This window comes from Penaeus monodon, chromosome 22 (assembly GCF_015228065.2).
Source record: "Penaeus monodon isolate SGIC_2016 chromosome 22, NSTDA_Pmon_1, whole genome shotgun sequence".
Lineage (NCBI taxonomy): Eukaryota > Metazoa > Arthropoda > Malacostraca > Decapoda > Penaeidae > Penaeus > Penaeus monodon.
Window position 1 is genome coordinate 3,208,183 of NC_051407.1, and position 711 is coordinate 3,208,893.

The 711-nt window shown below is 39.7% G+C and overlaps 1 protein-coding gene across 1 annotated transcript in view; it reads right to left on the reverse strand.

The window, feature by feature from the left end:
• The window catches only part of LOC119586828 (proclotting enzyme-like), a gene marked incomplete in the record, with an annotated part of 21,177 nt that overhangs the window by 20,137 nt on the left and 329 nt on the right, over positions 1-711 (reverse strand).

A 711-nucleotide genomic window follows, 5' to 3' on the forward strand; every position in this document is an offset into this window, starting at 1 on the left:
AACTCTCTCTGTACATCACCTAGGCAGTTCAGCTTCAGGTCGAAGACCAGGCATCCGAGCACCGGCTACAACCCAAAGCATCCTGGCAAAAAATTCTTGACACGAGGAGACACCCTGGCCATTGTACTTGACACCGTTAATATATTCGACATAGTATGATACAGAGGCACCATCACTAAATTGAATAGTCTATGGCATATCTGTTGGTGCTCCATAACCTGCATTGAACTCTTCAGGTAGTTAGGTCGTTATAAGTGGCCACACGCTAATATCCTACCGTGAAACGACCCCCAAGACAGCATCAACATCGGATGTCTGCTGAGAATGCTCACTTTCAAGACATTCTGCAGCTCAGCCTGCAAGTTGCTCATGCAGTTGCAGAGACAGAGGCCATTGACTGCTGTTATTTAAAGCTCACGAAAAGGACTGGTAGTTATAACAGCGGAGTTTTGTAGTTTACAATAGATGAAAGGGAGAAGAAAAAATAAATAAAAATTAAAAAACTCACAAGGAAAATGTACTGTAACTTCAATATTCATCTTTCTTTTTTTATGAATGATAACAGATTTTTTTTTCCAGATAGACTGTCTTTCGTAAGAGAGTCTATAGTCATCAAACTAAGTGTATATACAGACTATCCAAGGAAGTGCTTTTCCTTATTAAAGATCAAGACACAATTCTGGTACATCTTCACTCGCTATTTTTGTTTTA